This window comes from Drosophila ananassae, chromosome XR (assembly GCF_017639315.1).
Source record: "Drosophila ananassae strain 14024-0371.13 chromosome XR, ASM1763931v2, whole genome shotgun sequence".
Lineage (NCBI taxonomy): Eukaryota > Metazoa > Arthropoda > Insecta > Diptera > Drosophilidae > Drosophila > Drosophila ananassae.
In genome coordinates, this window is record NC_057932.1 from 16,653,741 (window position 1) to 16,678,763 (window position 25,023).

A 25,023-nucleotide genomic window follows, 5' to 3' on the forward strand; every position below is an offset into this window, starting at 1 on the left:
CGGTTTTCAATGTGTTTTCCTCATTTTTTCCTGTTCGCTGAGGCTGAGACTGAGGCTCAGGCCTTTTCTTTCCCATTTTTTTTCATCCATTTTTTCCATTCTCCACTTTTTTTTTTCGGTAGGCCGCAGTCAACGCACAAAATGCGTAAAATAAAAAATTATAATAAATATATATAAATTCTTTGTTCGTTACTTCCTGCCAACGTTCGCGGCTACTTGGCATTTTCACTTCCTTCCCTTCCCTTCTTTTTTTTTTTATATTTTTCCATTTTTTTTTTTTTGGAGGCCTCTTTTTTCCGATTCGCGTAAACTTTTTAATAGCAAGGGAAAATTTTCACGGAAAGGAGGCATTTTAAGATTTGCGAGAGTCCTGCGTGCGAGTCCTGCCAAAAAGGAAGCATCCTTTTTTTTCCACATGCACAAGTTTTCGTATTTAATAAGAAATTTTAAACCAAAAGTATATATTCTTTATCATTTATAGAAAATCTTGTATATAGAAACTCTCTCTAGTTTTGAATAAAAATTTAATTCATTTTAGGATTTTGCAATTTTCAATTAAATTTGAAACCTTTTCGTTGCGAATATTTTCAGTTGAATTTTCAGCAAACAAACACTGGCCAGCAAAAACAAACACAAATATTTGTGGATTTGTCTCCGGTGTTTAATCAGTTTCAGTTCGAATTCGAATATGTTTCCTTCATTTGTTTTAATTTTATTTCTTCTATTTTTATTTGTCATCTTGAATATCCTTCGTCCTGCCTGACATTCATTTTGTTTGTAAATTTGTCCTTTTTATCTCGGAGAGTATGTGTGTCCATTTTTCCCCATTTGTCACTTTTTTGTCGGCTTTTTCCACTTGTCTGCTCTTCGACTTTTATTTGTTTAATTTGTTCCCTCTATCGCTTAGTATTTACATTTGTATATATATTTATTTATATATAAGTATAATATATATATCTGCTTGTTTAGCTTATATGCTTATTTTCCTTCTCAGACATGACAGCACTTTCGTTGGGGGAGCTGTCATACATAGTGCCTGGTCTGTATGCACATTGCTGCACTTTCTGCTTGAATTCTTTCCGATTTTTTTTTTGGTTTTGCACTGGGAGAAAGGATATAGGAGGTTTTTGGGGGGTTCTTTGAGAAAAAGGGGAAATTTTAAGACTTTTTGGCTTTTAATTTGGGTTTAAAATGTTGCAAAGTGGGATGGTGTATTTTTTATAGTTTTTTTCATACTTTTAAGAGGCTATTACAGCTTATTTTTCTATAAAACACTTTTTAAAAAATATCTAAAACTATTATATGTTTGTTTTTAGATTTTTGTGTATTTTATATATTTATGAGATTGTATTTATGTGATATTTTCCTCTTATTTCTTGGGTCTTAAAGGTTTAAAATCCATTATTGAATATAAAATATATTAATAAAGTTAAAAAAAAGTGACAGAAAAGGACTAGAAGCGTACCGGGTATCATTTTAGTTGAGAATCAAGTCTAACCTTTCTTGTTTTTATTTAAATTATTTTAAGAAAAGTGATTAGTTTCTTAATTACTATTTATAATGATTTTTAATGATATTCTCATAATAGATTCATGAACATTATCCTTATTTTGCAATTGAAAACTATATAGATCTAATTACTATACATATTTAATAGATAATTACCATTGAAAGAATACTTTAAAAATAATACTAAATACCAAAAACATCTTATAAAATATATACCTTAAAGAAAAGATAGTATTAAAGGTTTTAATTATCTAAATATATAGAAAATTGAGAATTATTAGGAAAGATAATTATTTAATTCTCTGAAATCAAATTTTGAAAAGTGCATGGCTCTCTCATTCTCGTGATTCCCCAGGCTGTGGCAAAAGTTAACAATGTGCCACACAATAAGGCGACTTTGTCGGCACTCTTTCTTTCTTTTTTTTTTTTTTCTTCTTGCCCCCCTTGGCATTTTTTGTGCCCCCTGGTAGCCCCGCCCCCTGGCAGCCGCCCGCTTTCATTACCATTTCCTCTTCAATTACCAATGCAGTCAAATGTTCTCCTGCCCAGAGCCCCTCCACCCACTCCCCTCACTTTTTATTATGGTCAACAGAGTTGCACTAAAAAATGTCTCCATTTTTTTTTTTTCTGTCGAACCGATTCTTGATGGTTTCTGTGTCTGGTGTTTTTTTTCCCCCTTTTTTTTTTTAACGTATGTGTGCTAAGCTCTTTGACTTTGTTGTCTCTTCAACAGTTCATCCTCTCGAACGTTAATTGAGTTTTGTTTCGAAAAGTGTTTTCAGGAGGGGGCGAGGGAGATCCCCCACCCCAAAAAGGGGGTGTGGCAATTGTGATTTACCAGCCATCGATTCAATCTGTCAGAAGAGCAAAAAAAAAAAAATAACAAAAAAAAACTGAAAAGAAAAGAAGCCGCAGGGGGCAGAGTGCCCACAGTGCGTATACGCAACTTCCAACATCCAACATCCAAGAGACATGCATGGGGAATGTGATGAGCTAATGCCTAATGCCTGCCACTGACAACTGACGATTTATATGGAAGCGGTAGCATGTGTAAGAAGACTTTGAGCTTCTTTAATGTGATTAAGGTTTATATTTGTGGCTCCTGTCTCCTGTCTACTCCGGCTGGCTCAGGCTCACCTTTGCAGCCTAGGGGAGTTCCAGAAATTGGATCAATATTGTTTATTTTTCTCTTTTTTTATATATATTTTTTAATTTTAAATTAACTTAGGGGGTGTATAAAATATACTGCACTTAGTTTGAAGAAGTTAAATGTAAAATACTAAAATACTCGATAGTGGCTTTATCGATAGTTTAATCTTGTTCTAAAGAGACTATCGATATTAGGGACAATACATAGTATAACTTGTTAATTAATATTTGGAGGCTATTTATATAAAAAATATGTATTTTTAACAAAATAGTAAGGAAGAAAAGCTTAAAATCAAAGACTCAAAGAAGAATCAAAGGAAATAGGGTAGTATTTTTATAATATCAAAACAATCGATAAGGTTACTTGGTTTGTATCGATATTATCGATTATTTTACAATATATTCTATAAATCCTTAGAAAATTAATAGAAATTTAAAGGCTACTGAAATTATTCAAAATTTATAATGATAATATGAATATAAAAAGGATTTCTAGTAATTTCGACTCTTAAAATACACAATACTATACGATACTCTATAATAGTATCTAATAAAATATAAAAATATCTGAAAATATACTAGAAACATATCCTTTAAAGCCTCTTCAAAGCAATTGTCCTCTTTGGTCCTCAACTATTGACAGTTTCCCTCCCTTTAAGTCCGCCCAAGCAAACATATTCATTGTTAATTTTGTAGTGTTCCATTATCCATTATCAAATATTTCTTGTCTTAATTGAATATCGTTTTCCCAGCTATCCAAGCACCATAAATAGCTTTCAAGAAATGCTAAATGCATTTTAAACAAGCCATTTAAATAAAGTGCAAATTGTTTAGGCAAACTCATACATTTTCTCTTCTTTTCTTTTCTTTTTTTTTTGGTTTAATGCTTTGTCTGTCTTGGGGTTGTAGGAGAAATTTGTCGATTTAACAAATTTTGGATGAGATGTCTTTGAAGACAGAAACAAAAGGATAGTGAAGGCAAACATTTGCAGGACGATTGTCCTGGTGCTAAATACAAAAGGAGCGAGAGTGCGAGAGGACTATGAAATATGCATAAGCTTTATGCCATTTACAGTCATTTGTACACTGAATTTGAATTTGTCCGAAAAAGGATTTGCCTTGACACACACACACAAACACACACACATACACATAGAGAGTGCAGAGTGTCCAGGACAATTATTCAAAATGTGTTTACCAAGGCCAAGACTTGGTCCAAGAGTCTGAGCCGAAGGATAAGGCTAAGAAGCATATGCAAAAATGAATCCTTAGCATAACAAATGCGCCCATCACTGGCCAAGGATTAAGCAGATTTCAAAACAGTTCTCAAAATACATTTTTAGTTAAATTTATTTGATAATCTTTTAGTTAAAAAATAAATAAATAAGAAAAAAAAGAGACTGTAGTAAAAATGTCCTAACGCCTTTGAGGGAAAATGGCGTTAGTTAGTATAATGGGATTTAAGATTGTTTTCTAGAACATGGTCACACTTTTTTGTGGCTTGCCTTTTAATACTAAAGGGTATTTGAACTTCTACTCTCCCCAAACTTATCTTTTTGTAATTTTTTGTTTGTTTTTTTTTTTGGCAACATTAATCAAAGAATGGCTTCTGTCGAGAGGATATCCTGGAAGGAAACACTATGTGAACCTTGGTCAGGAAAATATATTAAGGGGAGGGGGGGTCCTGCTTAGGCAAATCAAAAATGAGGTCAGCAGATAAAAAGGACGAGAGCCGAGCGTGCTAAGGAAGTCTTATGATTTATTTGCCTAAACAATTGATATGACTATTTTTCGATCTAACCCCCCCTATTCTTCTGGGTGGGCGTGGCCAAGACATATTTTAGCAACTCTTTTCCGTTTTTTTTTTTTAGCAAACAAGTGTGCCAGTGTGTGTGTGTGTTGATTTTGAGACGCAGCAGATGAAAATATGTAAATAGGATTTATGGCAAACTTTTAACAGGATTTTCCTGACATATCCTGGGAGTGGGTAGCCAGCAGGGAGCCCAAGGATGTTCGGGGCGTCACACGCATATACGCACACATTTGAAAACAAATAAACAAACACAAACACACACACACACACACTAACACACACACACTTGTGAGTGAAAGCTATCTGCAGTCGTAGACACATTTATCCAAGTGAGTGAGTCCTGTTTGGTGAGGAAGTGTGAGTGTGCGAGAGTGTATTTGCCTAAATGCGGGTCGAGGGGAGGTTATAAAGTATTTCAAATATAATCTTTTTTCAAGATGGATTTATGGAGTTTCTTCTCTCAAAAGTGTCAAGGAAGAAAGGTTTTAATTTGTATATTTTGTTGCTTTTCCAGAACTTCTATGCCCGCCCTCGTTGACTCTATTCGATTGTGTTGTCTTAGGCGCTTTGCTTAACTGCTCGTCCAACATTCTCCGCATCATCGCACCTCATCACTTACCATCTTGCCTCTTGCCGCTCTCCCGCTCTCTGGTCTTTCTCTCTCTCTCTATCTCCCTGGCACGCACTTTCTAGCTAATACTTGCTATCGCTTTCGCTCTCTCTTTCTGTTTTAAACCCTTTCTCCCCCCTCCTGGCATCCATTTTGAAATCCTAATTCAACCTGTTTCTGTTTTTTTTTTTTTTTTTTTTTTTGGCTTACTTGCCATTCAAAATGTCTCCACTCTCCACAGATTGTCTCTTTTTGGATACTCTTTTTTGGGAGAGGGTACTACTATTTAGTATTTTATATTTTGGATAGATTTTTTGGGAAATTATTATTATTTTTATCATAACAAGCATAACAAGTGATAGATTTCATGTTCAGACATGTTAGCTTTGCTTGTCAGGAATTCATGTTCAGACATGTCTGCTTGCTTGTCTTTTTGGCTTCTTTCTTTGAAATTCTTAAGTTTCTGTTGGAAAATAGTCACTTTTTAGATATTAGACTTAATTTTCTTGAATATTTATCCTCTTATCCTCCTCTATTGTCCTTTTTTCCTTTATTTTCCATCCAATTATAAGAGCCTATAGGCTTCGACTATTTAACTCTCCAAATTCCTGCCTCTTGTTTTTATATTTATGTATTTTTTGTTTTTTTTTTTGTCGTTCGTTGTGCTTGTCATGTGAAAATTAAGCCGTCGTCTGGTTGAGTCCTTTCTGGCTCGTCCTTTTTGTAAGTTACATCGCACACATCATCATCATCATCATTATTATCAGCAGCAGCCCTAAAAAGCTACTCCCGACGAACTTCTGTCGCATTGTTGTCCTTATCTGGGCCTAGGGGGGTGGTGGAGGAGGTCCTTCGTCCTTCTGACTGCTTCGGCTTCTTCTTCTTCTTATTCGACGACTGTCGACTGTGTTTTGGTATTTACGCTTTCAATAATTCATGCTTAAAGGATAATCAGGATATGCGTGTATGTAAATTTTGATAATGCCATTTTCGAATGCCAAAGGACATTCCATCCTCCCATCACCCTCCTAACTATGAATGTGTGTGTGTGTGTGTGTGTGTGTTGGTTTCCTGAATTTTCACACCTTTTTTGCTCTGGTCTCGGTTTGTTTTGTTGCATGCCCCATTTGGCACAGGGTCCTTTTCATTCCTTCCCCCTCAGGCGTTATCCTGTTGGGATTCCTGCACCCTGGGATATTAGTTTTATTCCGGGGATCAGCTGAATTGCCGGATTAGACTGTTTTAGTGAGTGTTGTTATCCTCCTCCTCTTGTTGTTGTTGTTGTTGTTGCTTCTTTGATTTATTGTGATAATATTCGAGGGGTAAAAAAAAGGGGTTTCTGCTTCTTTATTTTATTGCGAGCAACAAGAAGAAGAAATAAGTGAGAAACTCAAGGCATTTAAATCATTCGAAGGATTTATTTTATTCAAAGGATGAACTTTCTGGAGAGTTTCCCGAGAGTTTCTTTCAAATATTTTCATTTTTGAAAGTGACTTTCGTCACTAAAATTGAAAAAATTTATTTTAAGCATAGCATTAGCTTTCGTTACTGGTTCTTTAAGTCATTAAGGCAGTTTTTTAATTCGGGTTTCAATATTTTTCCTAAAATTTCTATCAATTGCCTGATATTTGTATAAATTTTAAATAAATATTTTATTCTTTTAAAGTAAGAACCCCTCTTCCTTCCCTAATTGAAAAAATAAATTTGAAGCAAGTGCTTTCGTCACTGGTATTTTATGTCATTAAGACAATAATATTTTTCCTTAAATATCTACTATTTTCTTAATATTTGTATAAATTTAAAAAAAATATATATATTTTTCTAAAGTAAGAACCCCCTCTTTAGCTACAATCCTTAATAGCATGTGCTTTTGTCACTAGTATTTAAAGCCATTAAGAGAGTGCTTTGATTAGTTTTTCAATCTTTTTCCTTAAATATCTCCTATTTTCTTAATATATTCTTATCTCTAAAATTTCTTACATAAATTTTTAATAAATATATATTTTTTGAAGTAAGAACCCCCCTTTTTGGCGACAATCCTTTGCCACAATTTATCCAATGGCCCGTGTAACTAGCAACTAAAGTTTCTATCAATTTTCCCTTCTTCCTCCAAAGACAAATCCTTTGCCATTTTCTTCCTTCTTCATAAATTGTCTGCCATTTTTTATTATAGGTTGTAGTTTTCTTTTTTTTTCTCTTAGGATAGGATAGAGGATAGAGGGTACTTAGGGTAACAAACTCTTCCGGATGTCTCCCATATTTAATTCTCAGTACTTCTGGCATTTCCGCCTTTCGGCTTTATCTTCATCTTGGCCCTCCTACTACTCCTACTCCTGGCCTGGTCCTGGTCCTGGTCCTGGGTTGTCGACAGCATCGTCTTGGTAATTTAGAGAATCGAGAAAATGCCAGGCCCCCCTCTTAGCCGTAGGGGGGGGGGGAGTGGGTGTTAAAAGGGGGAGTGTGGGTGTGTGGGGAGGAGAAAGGCAATCCTGTTGGGAGAAAGAAAATTGTCTTGAGAGGGAAAATGCCGCGCAGTTAGTCATTCGAGCTATTTACTCATTCATTTCATGCATTTATTCACACTGACTGGCCCGCTAACGGCACACCCCTTCCATTTTCCAATTTTCTTTGACTCGCCACCCTCCCCACCACCCCTCTCTCTCAGGTGGTGCTACCAGGTGCGACTCATTTACCGTTCACGCATTCTTCTTCTTGAATTTTTAAAACGCACCCCACCCCCACCCTTGGGCACTCTTTTACTTTCACTTTCTCTTGGGAAACTGTCAGCAAGAATTCCCAAAAATACCAAAAAAAAAATATGAAATGAAAAATGATTTAAAGTTTTCAAAAAAAAATAATAATAAAAATAAAAAAAAAGAGAAAGAAACCAATTTACTTTCCGCTTTATAGACAAATTTGTCTGCCATCTTTGGAGCAAAAAAATAAAAATAAAAAAAACAAAACTAACCAAAAACCAAATCAAAAAATTTGCATGAAAAATATGCAATCGAGTAAAGGTTTTCCAGCTGCTGCTGCTGTTGCAGCTTCGCATTCTGTTGCAGTTGCACTTTCAGATTTTCATATGCTGATAAATAAAAAAAAAAATAAAAAAAAGATACAAGATACGCACACACAGAAAAATAAAATGGAAAACTCAAAAAATGTCCAGAAAAAAAAATGAAAGAAAAATAATAAAAATGGAAAATACTGCAATAACAAACAATTGTTTGTTGTGGCATCAGCTGGGCGTGGCAGGTAGCAGTTGCTAGTATATTCTACACTTAGAGAAAAGAAGACTTTTTAAGAAAATAAATTATATTTTTTATAGCACTTTTTAAGCCTTTAAAAAATAGTTATATATTTTTTTTTGTACCGAATCCATAAAAGAATCAAGGTATTTCTTTTAAATAAAAATTAAAAATATAAAGAAAAGAATAAAAAAAAAGTTAGAACCCAAAACCCGAAAAAACTGCTGAGTGCATGAAAAAAAATGCAATTTAGTTTGGATTTTTATTTACTTTGGCATTGTGTCTTGCAGGAGGAGTCCTGGCAAGGACCTCTCTCTCTCTGATCCAAGCTGACACTAACAGGTGGACATATATCACTCATGCTGCAAATAGCCAACCGCCCCTCGCACCGCTCTGTGTGTCACAGGTGCAGGTGCAGACACAAAAATGTATTGCATACTTTTGCGAGCTCCTCACCTGGACACTCCTCACCTGGATGCCAGTGCTCACCAACACCAGAGCAAAAATTCCTTTCAACCAGAAACAAAATTATTGGAATATCTATTTTCCCCTAAGATTTGTTTTCAGTGTCCTGAATTAGAGGCTTGGCCTTAAATAAATAAAAAAAATAAATAAATAAGAATAATAAAAATAAAAATAAGAACCTTTAAGATAAATACACCAGGAGAGGGCCAAATTTTAAATCGGAAACCCGTAAGTAGGCGGATCGCGAACAGGCCACCTCTTAAATATTAAGATTTAATAATAAAATAAATAAAAATAATAATAAGAAGAACCCAGAGATGTCCATGGAGATAGACATGGAAAGACCAGGAACTGAGAAGTTTAAAAATTCAAAAATAAATCACAAATATTATTTAAGCTCGTGGAACGCAGGGGTACATTATGGATCCCAGGCGCCTCAGCACCAAAAAATAAAATAAAATAAGGAAATCAGAACGGGGACCAATGGTTCTCGCAATTAAAAAATAAATAAATAAAATGAGAAAATAAGACCAGCAGTTTCTGGCAGCCGTTTCGAATATCGAAGGCTGAGAATTAAAATAAAATAAAAATTAAAAGTTATGGAGGAGCTAGATGTGAAGGGTTTGGCTCCACAACAGCTTCTAATATTAATCACAGACTCTCCCTACTAAGAAAACTAGTTTCGAGCCAAAAATGTCCTAAAGCCTTCTGGTTTAGTTGGCGTTTTTTGGTGAAATGGGATTTTATATTTTTCTCGAACAAGGTCACACTTTGTTGTTCAAAAAGTTAAAAGTTTCTAATGCAATATTAAAAATTCTTCTGTGCGGTTTTCAGTGCATTTTTCCATTGCATTATAAAATTCTTAGCTAGCTTTTTGCCAGCAATTTGGCCTTTTTGGGGAAATGTTAACCCCGATTTCGGGGCCAACTTTGTGCGCTGAGGCACAAAATTTCGAGGCATGTTTGGTGCAAATATCCAGAGCAGAGCAGAGGGAGAGCCCCTGGCAGTTTACTGCTTAACTGAACATATTTCAACGTTTTTATGCGATGTGCTCCTTTACGCGACAATAATTAAAATAGTTGCTGCCTATCGTCGCATTACGCATACGACGCGTATGCCGGCCTCCTTCTCTTTCTCTCTCTCTCTCGCTTTCGGTCTGTGTGGTATGGTATGGTATGTGCCTCATGTTGCATGCTTCTATGCTGCCTTGCAATATGTAATTCATAATGCGACAGCAACTTCCGCTTCTCAACGTTGTCTCTCTTTTCTACCTGGCACTTATGAATATTTCCCCCACCTTCCTTTTTCCTCTAGTCTCTAACTCTCTAGTCTCTAATGTTGTTGTTTCTATGGCGTAATTGTTGTTGTTATTGTTGGGCTTAAAGCGCGCAATTTGCATAGTTGTAAGTTGCATGTTTGTTGTCACAAGTTGCTTTTTGTTTCAGGTCCTTTCCCTCATACCCTATTTTGTGGCAGACTTGTGAGTTGGAGTTTGAGGTTGTTTTCTGACTAGTTTTAAGGTTTTTTATATTATTTTTTAACTTATTTTAATTACTCTATGTATTACTTATATTTCCTTATATATTTTTATTTAAAATATAGTTTAATTTATCATTTTATTTTCAGTTAAAAAATAAAACAAAAAACAAACAAAGAGACATGATGACAGAGACCTGTAAGTTTGTATTTTATTTTCTATATTTTATATTTTGAATATTATATTATATATATCTTTTCATTAAATATTTTTCTATATTATGTATGTTTTTTAAACATTTATAGTTAAATATTTTAGGTTTTTACACTTAAACCCTTAAAAACAACAAAGAAATTATAATATTTTCCTAAAAAAGAACAAAAAAAGCTGCCTCATAAATAGAAATTACCTACAAATCTTAACTTTTTTTGACTTCCAGGCCCTTAAAATCTTAAAACCTATTAAATTTATCCCTTAAAAAAATATCTAAATTATTTTTTAAATTAAAACTTAGAGTAATTAAAGCCCACTAGCCCCAGAAGCTCAGAAATCACACTTTTTTTAAGCAGAAACATGTTTTATGCAGGCGTTGACATCATTCGCAAATGATTCTTTTTTTTTTTTTTGAGAAGGGTCTGCCCAAGAGGCGTCTGAGGGCGTGGCGGGGGTCTGGGTCCTCTGTGGCTCCCAGGAGCTCACTTTTAATGCAGTTTTTGCAGCAGCGGCTGGCCAAGCGGCTGTCTGACTTGTCATAAATCAAAAATAATTACTTTTTCCACACGGCGACAAGAACTTAGCATACTTGCAGCACTCTCTCTCTGTCCTAAAAGGATATTTGAAAGGACTACCAAAAATTAGCCTTGTGTAACACCAGATGCTGGCTCTAAAAAATCAATCAATTTTTTTTTTTTTTTTTTTTTGCTACTTCTCCCCGTAAATCGATTAATAATAGTAAAAAAAAAATCTGTCAAAATATTAAATGGAAAAGTACATTTTTCATGCAATTCAATTAGTTTACTTTTAAATTCTATTTGTGGCTCGGAATATGGATAATTTTGATGAAAGAATTCGATTCATTGTTCGATTGATTGGCATTTGTGTTTCGTTTCAATGCGGAATTAGCCAAATCATTGTTTTACATTTCATTTCCTCAATAATAATCATAAAAATAATATTTATTTTTTAACAGAACAGAAATGTCTACAATTGTATTCTTAATTGATTTCAATTTTTAGCCATCACATCAGTCCTTATTGTTGTTTTCAATTTCAAATTCAATTTGTCGCAAAATCGTGCAGCGGAAAAGTGGAAACAAATGCTGATAAATGGAATGAATAAAAAGAATGAATAAAATGAAAAAAATATTTGACATGGAAGGCAGAGGCCAGGCCGGCTTAAAACAAAAAAAAAATAATGAAAATAAATACAATTATAAAGCAGAATTAAGAGCGATGCCCAGGACCTTCGATCGTCACGTACGGAGCGGAAGGACACTTGAAATGCTTAACCTGACACTGTCCCATCCTCCGCGATGAAAACTTTAAGACACTTTTAAAATAATTTACAGAAAAAGGGGGGGGGGGGGCCTGCTGCCCAAGGAGGAAGTTGGGCCCAAAACCCTGAGTGACTTTTGATGGGAGGAAGTGTCTGGCAGATACTTCTACTTAACACTGAGAGAAATAGTTACAGGGAAGGGAGTAGGGCTAAAAACTGACTGAATATGTAGGCTATTGGCATATATATATTTTTCCAAATATATATTCTCAAAAATATTTTTTATTAATGTCTAAAAAAAGAGATATTTTTCTTTGTCTCTGTGCCTTATCAGAAAATTGCAACCAGGAATGTCGACGCACTGAACGCAAAACTTTATACCCTTCAGCCATTCAAATCTCGGGGTGGACACCACTACACCCACTCACTCACTAACCACCCCATGGTAGCCCCGAAATCCGCCCATTTCATCCTGTCCTGGCCAGTGGCTAATGCTAATGCAGCCAACAAGGACGGGTTCGCCGGGGAACGCTTACGGCTTAGAGTGCGATGAGCGGTGCTTAAATGCTTTTGTCCTGTTCACTGCATCCTGTCGCTTGTCTCGCCGCCAATCCCCCCCGCACACCCTCTGGTCTCTAACTTGTCGCTTGTTGCAACTTGTGACGGCTCTGGGGCAGCCACCCACCTTGCCACTCCAGGCACTCCTGCCACTCGCGCCACTCAAAGTGGCTTCAAAAACTTGTACTTTTGGTTGAAAAAATCAAAAAAATATAGGTATTTAAGGAATATCTATATAAACTAGAGACCCAAAGAGATCCTTAGACAAATATTATAATATAATTAATAGAATAAAAATTATATTTCTTATAATTTTATAAAAAAAAAATATAATTTAAGCCTCAAGTTGCTTCTTATTTTTTTTCTAACTAAGAGATCCGATTTTCCATTTAAAAATATAAAAAAAAAAACAAGAGATTATCTTAAATGGAAACTAAACCAAAAGACTAAGAGACTAAAAGACTACAAGGACTAAAAGGACTACCAGAAGCAAACGACGGACTTTTTGGAAAACATAAACTTTTGCGGGCTTCGAGAAACATTTCCCTGCCGTCGTGTTTGCGAAACTTCTGGTAGAAATTTATAACACCCACGGCTAGGGTAAAAGTAGCACCACTCAGGTGAGGAAACTTTGACGGAGCCACCCACCCACCACCCACCACCTACACCCCCACCTTCGCCCATCGAACCACACTCACTCGTGTTGCATTGTTTTGCGGTTTTCTGCCAGCTTTTCTGAAAAGCGAAACAATTTTCCAAACCAAATTTCCTTTACTTTTTTTCTATTTATTTATTTTATTTTTCTCTCCCTCATTTAATTCTCTTAATTCATTTTTATTTTGATTATTTTATTTTATTTTTTCGTAATTTATCTTTTCTGAAAAGTGCGTAGCTCTCGGTCGGAAAGTTTTCTGCTTTTTGTTGAATGAGTTGAGCTCCGCGTGGTTTCTTGTTTGTGGCATTCAGCTCTATAATTAGTTTTTATTCTTCAGATTGGATTTAAGCTTTTCCAGACATTTATCACGGGGTTAGGCGATTTTAGTGTTTTTACTACAGTGCCAATGGATATAGCCTTCGATCTGGGTCATGCATGGCTTCCCATGCACTCTTCAGAATTTCGAAGGGGACCCCCCAGAAAATTTGAGAAAAAATCCAAAAAATATTTTGTTTCCAGATTTTGATGCAGATCGATGGAGAATCGTTCCACGAATCCTTTAAGGTATCCCTTTTAAGAATCGGATAGGAATTGCCAAAGATATAGCCTTCGATCGGGGTCATATAGGCACTTTTCTGAATTTTGAAGGGGACCCCCCAGAAAATTTGAGAAAAATCCAAAAAATATTTCGTTTCCAGATTTTGATGCAGATCGATGGAGAATCGTTCCACGAATCCTTTAAGGTATCCCTTTTAAGAATCGGATAGGAATTGCCAAAGATATAGCCTTCGATCGGGGTCATATAGGCACTTTTCAGAATTTTGAAGGGGACCCCCCAGAAAATTTGAGAAAAATCCAAAAAATATTTCGTTTCCAGATTTTGATGCAGATCGATGGAGAATCGTTCCACGAATCCTTTAAGGTATCCCTTTTAAGGATCGGATAGGAATTGCCAAAGATATAGCCTTCGATCGGGGTCATATAGGCACTTTTCTGAATTTTGAAGGGGACCCCCCAGAAAATTTGAGAAAAATCCAAAAAATATTTCGTTCCCAGATTTTGATGCAGATCGATGGAGAATCGTTCCACGAATCCTTTAAGGTATCCCTTTTAAGAATCGGATAGGAATTGCCAAAGATATAGCCTTCGATTGGGGTCATATAGGCACTTTTCAGAATTTTGAAGGGGACCCCCCAGAAAATTTGAGAAAAATCCAAAAAATATTTCGTTTCCAGATTTTGATGCAGATCGATGGAGAATCGTTCCACGAATCCTTTAAGGTATCCCTTTTAAGAATCGGATAGGAATTGCCAAAGATATAGCCTTCGATCGGGGTCATATAGGCACTTTTCTGAATTTTGAAGGGGACCCCCCAGAAAATTTGAGAAAAATCCAAAAAATATTTCGTTCCCAGATTTTGATGCAGATCGATGGAGAATCGTTCCACGAATCCTTTAAGGTATCCCTTTTAAGGATCGGATAGGAATTGGTGAAGATATAGCCTTCGATCGGGGTCATATAGGCACTTTTCACACTTTTGAAGGGGACCCCCCAGAAAATTTGAGAAAAAATCCAAAAAATATTTTGTTTCCAGATTTTAATGCAGATCGATGGAGAATCGTTCCACGAATCCTTTAAGGTATCCCTTTTAAGAATCGGATAGGAATTGCCAAAGATATAGCCATCGATCGGGGTCATATAGGCACTTTTCAGAATTTCGAAGGGGACCCCCCAGAAAATTTAAGAAAAAATCCAAAAAATATTTCGTTCCCAGATTTTGAAGCAGATCGATGCAGATTTTGATGCAGATCGATGGAGAATCGTTCCACGAATCTTTTAAAGTATCCCTCGGAAGAATCAAATGGGAATTGGCTAAGATATAGCCCTCGATCGGGGTCATAACGGACATCCCATGCACTTTTTGATATTTTGAAGGGGACCCTCCAGAAAATTTTATAAAAAATCCAAAAAATATTTTGCTCCGAGATTTAAATGGAGATCGATGTAGAATCGATCTAGAAATGTTTTAAGATATGCCGCATAAGAATCGGATAAAAATTGAAGAACATACAGGTATGGGATTAAATGGGAGCATCCATATTTCTTCTAGCTCCTCGAGGAGCTAAGGGGTTCGAAAATAACATTTGTATTTTAGTATTACTATAATATAGTATTAATATTATATTATAAGTACCATAATATCGCAAGTAAATAGTCTTAATTGTGATCTATCTATACCAGATAAATACCAGATATTCTTAGAGGAGTACCGGGTATCCTACTGTGGAGAAACTCTCCCCTGTCAACACCCCTTCTTTCTCCTCATTTCTTTCGACTTTTGGAGAAGGTGTAGCTACCCGAGGCATAGACAGCACTTTGGTTGCATTTAAAAGCCTAATTTTATGGCACTTTCGCTGGAGGGGAAAATAGGGACATCCCCACCACCAGCTTTCCACTCATTTCGCGCCACGAGGAGGAGAAGAAGGCGAGAAAACGGGAAAAGAGGCGAGATTTGCCGCAAAGCCATTTCCTCTGCTACTTTCTACTACTTTTGTCAAAGAGCAACCTTCATGGCATAATTTTTATGACGCACACAAAGCTGAAATGCAAAGCTCAAAAGGCACACCCAGCCGCTGAAAGAGATGGGTATAGTTAAATAGAAAGAGATAGGGATAAAATGGAGGCTTATGATTAAGCCATTTGGCGCAAATCGGAAATCCGAATGAAAAATCTATGTCTCTGGCAGTTTCCCTTCTCATATTTCTTCTGTCCAATGCAGCTGCCAGCAGACGGGAAATGCGTATAGTACAAATATATATATATATATATATCTTTTATATATATATATATTGTACTTTCTCTTTTTCTCATTGCCATTGCCGTTCTGTCTATGTCTTTTGTCTTTCATTTTTATCGCATTCGGCTGGCTAAACGAAACAAAAAGCGAAAGTTTGGCGCTTTGGCGTTTCATTAAAGTTTTTGGCTCACAAAAGTATGCTACAAAATATATATATGCCCCACGTGCGTGTCAGTATTAGTGTGTGTGTGTGTGTGTGTGTGTATGTGTGTGTGTTTGTTGGAAAAAGTTGTAACTGCTATCAGTTACTTTCTGGGAGCAAGTGAGAGAGCAACGGCGACGGCAACGGCGACAGTCACATTATGAAGATAAGCCATAGAAAACAAAAGGCCAAGCATCCTGGGGAAAGGAAAAGCCTCCCTCCCACACACCCACACACACACACATATACACTCTCATGTGTATATTTCGCAGTTGCCCTCGATATGTTCGTGCTTGTTGCTATTAGGATTAGACATGCTAAATGGGTTTTTGTATATTTTTTGCTTTTTCCCCCTCATTTTTGCTCCAAAAACTGACCTCAGAAATATCACAAATATTAAACGTTGCTTTTTTCAATTAAAAAAAAAGGGGGGTTCTACTTGTACTACTTTTTACCAGAGAACTTTTTTAGGTTATGTTTTGGATTTGTTTGAAAAAATTAAATTATTTTGAAAAGATAATATTTTGCTAGAGAATAAATACACTTTAACTATTTATATAATTATAATACATTAAGTAACAAGTTAAAAATAGAATTCGTTGAGAATATTAGAAAAATACTAAATAATACCAGAAATAGTTAAGATTATGAAAGACTTATTTATAGAAATCATAAATAATGTTTTAAATTTTAAATCTACTTATTTTTTAAATATAATATAATAAGTATTAAAAAGTATTCTACATACTTTAAAACATACTTCGTGAAAAATATCACAAATAGTTAAGATTTTGAATACTGTCTTTAGTCTTAAATCTCAATTACTTTTGAAACTTTTTAGGTTATGTTTGGGTCCAAAACTTTTTGATTTATTTGAAAAAATGAAACAATGACTTAAAAAGCTAATATTTTCCTAGAGAATTAATACACTTGAACTACTTATAAAATATTATTCCTTGATAATATTAGAAAAATACTGAGAAGAAATAGTTAAGATTTCATAAATACTGTTTTAAATCTTAAATCCCATTACTTTTAAAACTTAAATAACTAAAATCCTTATCTATAAATTCCTCTTAAAATTTAAATAGAAATTATATTACTTTCGAAGACATTTTCGTAATTCTAAAGAGACTTTTTAGAGTAAAATAAATGGTAGTTTCAACTCGGAAATCGGCGGTCCAGTGTCATTATAGTTTTGCCTTTTAGTGGCCAAGTGGCCACATGGACCTGGCCCACAAAGCCCCGCCCCTCCGTCCCTTGGCCATTTCAATCCTATAAACGAAATGAAAGTTGTAACTTTCGCTGGGCCACCACGCGCGTGTATCTGTATCTATGTATCTGGATCTGTGTGTGTCTGTGCGAGTTCTATACACAAATCAAAAACTTTTACTGCCTGCTCTCGGTTCACTTCTATTATAACTATGTGCCACGCCCACTTCTACTACCACCTACCATCTACCACTCCCACAACGCCCATTTCGCCCACAAAACTAAAGTTCATTTGTCTGCCTTGTTATTTTTCGTCTATTTCGGCCATTGTCTTTGGGATTCATTTCCACCCGAGGCCTGTTTTTTTTTTGGGAGGAATTTAAAACAATATTTACGCATTGCAACAGCAATAACAAAAAAAAAAAAAATAAAATAAAATAACATCAGGACAGGCGCGACATTTAGGCCAAAAAAACACAACCAAAAACCAAGTTGGTCCAATGGAAAAATGCTGTCAGCCAAGAAGATGTCAAGTGGTTAATGGCAGGCATTCTTCCTTGAGAGGATTTCTTGAGTTCTTCAAGATTTCTTGACTTCCAACTACTCAACATTAAATTAAATTAACAAAACAAATAGATTTTTTCTACGCCCAATCTTTAGAGGGGAGCTGCCGCATATTGTACGGCCCAAAAGACATTATTTTAAGAGATATGAGAATTATAGACTTTTATAGGAGGCTTCTTCAAGATTTTTTGACTTCCAACTACTCAATATTAAATTAAATAAAAAAAAATATAGCTGCCGCATATTGTACGGCTCACAAGTCATTACTTTAGAGACTTACAGAACTATAAACTTCATAAATATTATCACTAAAGGTTTGGGAGGCTTGAAAGTAAAACTTCTACACTATTTCTTCTACCATTTTTGATTTCAAATCACTTGTAAAATCAATCAAGTATAGTTTGCTGCTAAAACCCACTCAGAAAGTAGTTGTCTTTGGGAATCTTTTCAAGCCAGTTACCGATTTTTTTTTTTTTTTTTTTTTTTGCCTTTGGCCGCCATTTGAGCTTTGTGAGCTGTTTGCAATTTGCTTCTTGCTTCTTTTTTTCCGCTTTTACTTATCAAAAGCAGACATTTTTGGCTGAGTGCTTCACAAACGTCTAAGGGGGGCGGGTCTTTGAGTGTGTGATGGTGTGTATTTGGGTGTGTGTATGCCAGCCTTTGTGAGTGTTTGCTCGTCTTTATTGCTTTAAGTAAGCAATTTGAAATTTGAGCTGCTAAAACAGGCAACAACAAAAGGCCAAAAAGCAGTCGACAGTCGGTAGTCGGTCGATTCAAGTCTTGAGTCTTGAATCTTGAGTCTTCAGTCGGCAGCTTGATGTTTTCCCAAATTGTTGTGAGTTAATTTTCTTGCACATTGTTTGACAGACAGACTGAGGGAGGTGGGGAAGAGCTTCCTTTTTATTTCATACACACTCCCACACACCCAATATATATAGAAAGACATGCAGAACAAAATGACAAAGAAACTCACATGATTTAAGGGTTAATTTAACATCAAATTGAATTTTCTTAAAGCCTTTCTCCTTTCCTCCGCCGTCGTCCTGCTGTCGTCTTTTCTTTCAACTCCGGTGACTGATGGACAAAATATAAAAAAAATTTAGTAAAAAAATTCAACCAAAAACGGGGGAAAAAAATATAAAAGCAAGCCTGAGAAATTTCTAATTACAATAATTAATGCGTTGAGTTGAGTGTTCTGTTCCTTGGAATTTGTTCCTTGCTTTCCTCCTTCCTTATTTTGTTTTTTTTTTTCCCACGCAGAGTTGGCTGAGTGCCAGGACAATTTTGCAGGCCTCGTCCTGTCGGCTGGCATCTTTATCATGACAATGCCAACATGTCGTATACTCAATTTTCAGGCATCATGTCTCTCCTTCGACTGTCGACGTGAGCTCACGTACCAAACAGGGATCGGCACATAAAGGCAGGCAGCCCGGCCAGCCCGGGAAGTTCTATACCAGGCCACGCCCACTCTATATCCCCAGGAGCTGTAAGCAGAAGAAAAAAAAAAGAAAACTTGAATAAAATAAAACAAATTGTAAATGAAATAAATAAGAAAAAGGAATAAAAACCAAATAAGCAGGCAGATGGAGAGCGGAAAACGCTTCCCTATATTCCCATCCAAGTACTTCTCCTCCTTCGAGACGGGGCCAACTGCATTAGCATATCATAATATGCATGGGAAAGTTAACAAAGTTACGAGGTATTACAAGTAGCTTGACTTGTAAATACAAATCTGAAAATAAAATGAGAATTGGCGCATATTTCTAGCCGGTTTTAAATAAAAATCAGAGCAAGTCTTGCGATTTCATGGGAGTGGGCAAGAGGGCTTACTTTTAAACGAGTAATCCTTTTGATTTAATTCCTTAACAAGTGCTTAGTTACTTGAATTAATTTTGTTAAGCAAAGATGATTCCTTCTCAAGCTGTCGTAGTTTTTTTTCCCATAGTTTTTTCCATTTCTTTGATGCACAGACGCTTTTCTGTACCCAGAAGCCCCTGAGACGCCATTTTTCAGACTCTACAGAGTCTCTCTCTAAAAAAAATTGTTTACAATTAAAGATCTTTTGTTACGATCACTACAAACCCATTTTCTTATAACTTGGGTCTTCTAGAAACTCTATTCACTTTCCAACTTCACTTGCAATTCATAAATTCACAGATTTCTTCAATAAAACTTGAGTTTAAGCATTTTCGCCGACATTTTCTTGACCGATCTTGAAGATCTTGTTCAACACTAAGCGATATTCGATTTATTTTGAGCTTTCCAACACTAACTATCGATAGTTTTAGTCACTTCTAACACTTTTTTAGTATTATTTGTTCATTTTAATTGTTTGTGGACTTTACTACGAAATAATTATTAAATTAAGTAACTGAATGAATAAGATTTTTAAATTATATGCTTTTTCTATAATTCTTAAACATAAAGTTCAGTATATATCGATATTTCTTATCGAATGATCGTTATGCAAAGATGGTAGTGTGACCTTATACCTGTTTGGACAACAAATACTAAAAGCTTACAGGAACCTACCCTTAAGTTTGTATCATTTGATCACAAACTGTGGTAGAGGTATCGTGCCTAGCATCCAATCTTAGTTGGGCCGACAAAGGTCCCCTGAGGGTCAGAAAAAACTACAATATTTAAATACTTATAGATATTATGTGTTTTCTCGAATCCGCCCCTGAATGTAGAATTCTAAAAAGGGAAATTAATTAAAAACTGGGTTTTTTTTTCGCTTTCCACTGGGCCCATTGAGTTGAAGTTCATTGGGGCAAGCTGTTTGGCAGTTCATAACCAATCCACTTCATCGCCAGTCGACTGCCCCTTGAACCACTTTTGCAGACTCCGTAGCACAGACCCAAATACGTGTGTATGTGTGCCACATCCTTGCCACATCACACACACATTCGACAACTCCTTGAAGCCTTGAATCCTTGAAGCAAGGCCAGATTCTAGTGGTGGCTCAGTCGCAGGCTCAGACTTCAAGTCCAGAAATCTGTGCCACAGCCGTGAACTGCATGCAAATACAGTGGCCATTGGATAACGTGGCAAGTGGCAAGTGGCAAGTGGCAGGATGAGGAGACAGGAAAGGAAGCGGAAAGAGCATACGGAAATGCCAGAGAATGCTGCAAAGAGAATGCATGAGCAGGCGTAATGGAAAATGTAAGAAAAACTACTCAAGAATTTGTTTTTCGCTCGGAGCTTTGGCATTTGGCATGTGAGGAGGGAAGGAAGAGTTGAAGGGGCAAATGGATCCGAGACTATCCCGAATGTGACACGTACATCTGCTAATTCAAACACCCATTCACACACACACACACACACACGGTGTGTCCTGTGTCCGCTCGTATGTGTCTGTGTTTTGTGGCATTAGAGGCCAAGTATCTTATACGCGCTGAACTTATAAAATTATCATGACTTATTATTATTAATATAAATTGGAATGCGTTGCGAGAAAAGTTTCACGAGCTTATGCAGCAATTAAGCAGGGTGGTACTGTACTGCACAGAGCCAAGTGACCCTGGGCATCCCTCCGAGTGTCCAGTGGATTGGGTTTCCAAATGCCACCTGCGGTCGGGTCAAGAGCAAGGCGTGGTTTAGCATTTCTGCGGGGTTTTTGCGTTTTCAGACGACAGGGAGACCAATTATCCCGCAAGGCTAAAGGTACAATAGATCCGAAGGTGCCACATGGGAGACATCTCATGGAAAAGAGGTCTCTGTTCTAAGACCTCAGAAGACTCTGACTTTTCTGAAGTACGGACCTGCATCAGGAAAAGAATTAAACAGAAAAAGGTAATTTGGAACGCCACAATATAAGGTCCAAGTTTCGGATAAAATTTATTCAAAAAAAAAAAAGCAAAAAGGCAACAGCTTCTGGCAAACTTTTCTAAAAAAAAGCCAAGGAAAAATACTTAAAATAATATATAAAAACTTAAAACTAAAAAGGTAAATTAATGAGAACCTAGGTGTGAACTGGATGACTCCACACTGGCTTCTGATTAAATTTGCATGATCTCGCTTTTAAGAAAGCTTATTTCGGGGACAAAATGTCCTAACGCTAAAGTTCAAGTGCTCACATTAACTGAAATGGTATTTTTGTTTTATGTAGCACAAGGTCACACTTATTTGAATTAATTTGAATTTTTTTCTGACATTTTTACTTAAAATCTTAGAGAAGCTGTTTTTGATTTAATATTAAACTGATTTTGGGAAATTCTTACAAGGATCTACTTATTTTTCAGGCTATATAAGCTTCTGTTGCTTCCAAGGGTATATTTTATTTCTCGTTTTTTGTTAAAGTGCTTCTAGAAAAACCCCCTGTGTACCAATTTGGTTGGTGAGCATTTTTGGTAATTTAATTTAAACCACTCGATCACACCACATGCATCCACGAGTGCACTCACTCACCGTCATTATTCATCGCACTCCTGTTCACTGCAAATAGTAAAAATATTTTTTATGTATTTTATGGAACAGGTTTCTATATGTAATGTGTACATATACATACATATATATATTCCGCACAATCTCCCATATGCCACATTCATTTTCTTTGGCTGTGGGAGATTTTCAAGCGATTTTCCAACGAATTTCTTGGTTGCAGTGAGAAAAAGTTTTTTGGGCGAAAAGTTTTTGCGAAAAAGGTAAACGGATTTAAGGAGGAGATGGGTGGGCAGTGAGTTTTGGGACTTTTGGGATACCGTTGGGCAAAGGGTATAGATCAACACAAGTAGCCGGGGAAACTCCAAAACAATGAACTTTTAAAGCATTCACATCATACTCATACATACTCATACACTCAGCACACTCATACTCATACTCAGACTCATACTCATACTCCAAGCCAAGCCAAGCCAAGCCAAGCCAAGCCAAGCCAAGCCTGCCAAGTGTTTCTGTTATAAAAAGGCAATCGAGCGTCAGGACCACAACGCCTTATGTCCTTAATGCGTATGTGTGTGTAAGTGTGTGTTTGTGCGGGTGTTTGTGGTACAGTGCGCCTTGTTGGACTCGAATGTTTTTTGTTCTCCATGGCTCCATGGAACATTTCACTGTTTTAATTTTCGTTTCGTTTCGTTTCATTTCCTCTCTTTTTTATAACCAATAACCATAAACGGGTATATCGGTTTCTTGGCCCTCAAAAGGCCTGATAACTGCGGTTATTCAATCACTTAATTGCCCGTGATTTATTTTTAACACACATATTTTGCCAAATGGCAAATTTTGTGGGCTTTTAAAAACTTGGCAATAATCCTCGAATATTACAATCTATATTTTGAAGTTTTTACTTGGAGATTTAAAAGTTATCTCGTTATAAAGAGTGATCAGTGTTACCAGTCCTTAATTGGATTTTGTTTTTGGTATTTTTAGTATTTTATTTGGCAATAACGTACTAATGCCAAGAAAATATTAAGCTTTAGTGTTTTTAGCTCGAATTAAATATCACTTTTTAAAAATAATGTTATAAATATGACTTTAAATATCATCTATTTAATTTTTTACGTAATTTATATTTTTGAGGATACCTTCAAGTCTAAATCTTTCTTGCTGTAGCCAATTTTTTGGGAGATTTTAGGGCTTTTTTTGGATGTTTTTTCTGTTTTTTTTCTGGTGTTTTATGCTGTTGTTGCGTTGCCAGAAGGCCGACTGCAAATTGCGTTCTCGGCCATATAGACAAATACATAATAACAATGCTTGAGCCGCAGCACGCACACACCACCAGCAACAACAAGAACACCAACAATGCCAAATATTATGGCCAAAACAATCAAAAGTGGCAACCACAAGGCAAATAAAGAGTGAGAAAGGGAAGCAAGACACAAAGCCAAGCAAAACAAAACGAAATGAAAACGAAAAACGCAAAAAAACAGTAAAGGACGAACCGAAATGTTGGCCGGTAGCTAAAAGGCAATACAAAATGGGAACAGCTACTTGCCAAAATGTACTTGGCCAAAATATAGGCTTGGGAAATGAACTAATCCCTAGTTCCTAAGACCAATGACTAAGTTGGGCTTTAGTCCTATTTAAGTTCCTATTGTCCTGAAAACTCTTAAAAATATCCCTTCAAAATAAACTAAATTTTAAAGCCTATTTTTAATTAAAAAATGAGTTAAATTTTTGTTTTTTGTGTAAAAGTAAAAAACTGTTAACTGGAAATTGAAACGGGCCGAAACGGACTGAACTGGACTTGGTGTGGACCAAATAATTTGGCCATTTTTGGGCCACACACACACATTTACCCGCACACACAGAGAGAAAAACACACACAATAAATAACTCAATTGCAAGCTATTTGCTTGAAAAGTTTCCTACGCCCTCCGGCAGCCTGCTGACTTACAAAAGTAGCTAGCCATCCTCTCTGGCCATATTTTCTTTATTTTTTTTTGGTAAGGACGGACGCCCATGCTTGTTCGGTCTAGGCATGTAAAATAGTTGAAAAATGTAAATAACCAAAGGAACGAGGAAACAAGAGCTGGCTGGCAGGGAGGCAGGCAGGCAGGCGAGAAGACGAAATAATTCATTAAAAGAATATCAAGTGTTAAAATTCACACAATTTACAAAAACACAAAAGAAAATTGTGCCATTGGCAATTTTCACCCAACCACCGACGGCCATTTTATCCTTTTGTTTGTTAGTATGTGTGTGGGGGACTGTGACTGTGTGTGTGTGTGTGTGTGGTTGTGTGTGAGAATTTTAACCACAGGATAAAATGAAAAGCTTTGGGGCTTGGGCATAACAATTTCGATAGTTATCGCACTTCTTTAAGCAACAAATTAAGTTGCTACACAATGTAAATATGATTTTAAGCTAATTGTTTTTAGTTTTCAAGTTAATTAAAGTGTTTGAACTATAAAATGTGGAGAATAATTAGGCTGTTGTTAGTGATTTTATGGTTTAGAGGCTACCCTTGATGCCAGCCGTACAATATGCAACAGCGCCCTTGGGTAGACTGGACAGACTGAGCAAAAGAGACTATTTTTAAGCATTTTATAAATTATTAATTATTAGCAGTATTTATGAGTCAAGTGGAGGTGGAACAAAAACTGCGTAATCTCTTTTCTTTATTCCTTTTTTTAGAGATAGATAATCAATCTAAATTAATTCATTAAATTTGTTTTTATAAATTTCCATAAACTCATTAAATTGAGATGACAGCTTTTAACATTTTTGTTGGGGGTTTTGTTTTTTTTACTTTTTTTGTGGAAACCAGAAAAACATTTCAGCTTTTTACAACCCGATGAATTTCTGATGTTCATAATTGATATTATTT

The 25,023-nt window shown here is 35.9% G+C and overlaps 1 protein-coding gene across 4 annotated transcripts in view; it reads left to right on the plus strand.

Annotated features, from left to right (window-relative positions):
• The window catches only part of LOC6505104 (acetylcholine receptor subunit alpha-like), a 178,216-nt gene that overhangs the window by 46,776 nt on the left and 106,417 nt on the right, over positions 1–25,023 (plus strand). For 2 of the 4 annotated variants that reach the window (XM_044717432.1, XM_044717433.1), the window contains one exon: positions 10,421–10,469. The exons of the other annotated variants lie outside the window; for them this stretch is intronic. The gene's annotated coding sequence lies outside the window, so the exon portion shown is untranslated. The remainder of the gene's footprint in view (positions 1–10,420; positions 10,470–25,023) is intronic. 4 annotated transcript variants of the gene reach the window in all.